Below are 1401 nucleotides of genomic sequence, written 5' to 3'. Positions count from 1 at the left end.
ATCAAGCTCTCCAAAATTAAAGATAAGGAGACACTCCTGAAAGCAGCTAGGGAAAACAGAAGTGTCATATACAAAGGCAAGCAAGTCAGATTAAGCTGGATCTCTCAGCAGAAACCATGCAAGCAAGAAGGCAATGGGGAGACATATATAAAACCCTAAAAGAAAAAAATTGCCAACCAAGAATCCTTTATCCAGCAAAGCTATCAATCAAATACAATGGTGTAATCAAAACATTCCAGGATAAACAGAAGCAAAGGGATTTTGCCAAAGCAACCCTGCTATGAAAACATCCTAAAGGGAGTTCTGTGGACTGAGAATCAGTAAGCACAGACAACAACCAGAGATTGACATACGTGGCAGCACCTCCCAGAATTAAATCAACAGAAGGAAGAGTTGAGAACAGAACAAAAGTATAAAAACAAACACGGAGAATCTGGGAGATCAGTCTACGATCAAAACAATTACAATGTAAAAGAAGGTAAACACACAGAAACAGACATCCAGATGGTGAGATGGTCAGGTATATTACAGGATAAAATAGACTGCACTAAATGGAGAGAAAAGTTAATAAGGCAAGCTTAAAGAAAATTAACACTTCACAGCATGTCAAGAGAATGAAAATCCAAGAAGAACATGGAAACATTAAAACTATGAGGAATTGGCATATCTAAAATGGGGCTACAGCATACCCAGTGAACGAGGCTTCCTGCAGAGCCTTTGCAATACATAAAACTATAGGTATAAACCGGAACCACATCCAGATCTCCAGAGATGAGAAATCTCAACTTGAAAGGACGAGCAGACCAGCCTGCAGCAGCTAGAAGAATAAAAGATACCTCTTAAAAGAAAGACCTGCAGGAAAAATGGAGGCAGATGGACTGTTACTACAAGAACAAACAAATCGCTTCCCTAGGAAACATCAAGGCAAGTGGCCAGGTCCTCTCAATGCAAATGCATGCTCTGATTGGTGACCACACACATCACCAATGGGGGAAATGGGGTAAAAGCAGCAATGAAGCGGCAAGCTAAGCCCTGCAATGTTCATTGGACTTCTGTGGACCCAGTTGGGGACTTGGGGACTCTTGGGCCCAGAGTCACTGGCGTGGCCACGGAGGACTTGAGAGGAGAGTGGAGCTACTGGCTGATGGGAAGAGAGGGCATGTGCACAGGAGCGTCCACACTTGCGGATGATACCCACATGACCTGGACCGGATGACTAGATGATCGGAGCTCAACCAGAAGAAAGAAGAGGGGAAAAAAATTTTTAAAAAAAGAGTGAGCTGACACAATCTGATGAACTTGACCTATACCTATGGAGCAGCAACTCAAAAGAAGGAACAAATCCTTACAGCAAGAATCATTCCCACCCCTTCCACACACAGAGTGGATGGAGATGGGCAA

Source organism: Chrysochloris asiatica, unplaced genomic scaffold (genome assembly GCF_000296735.1).
Source record: "Chrysochloris asiatica unplaced genomic scaffold, ChrAsi1.0 scaffold00252, whole genome shotgun sequence".
In the NCBI taxonomy this organism is placed as follows: domain Eukaryota; kingdom Metazoa; phylum Chordata; class Mammalia; order Afrosoricida; family Chrysochloridae; genus Chrysochloris; species Chrysochloris asiatica.
Note: the sequence above shows the minus strand (reverse complement) of the source record.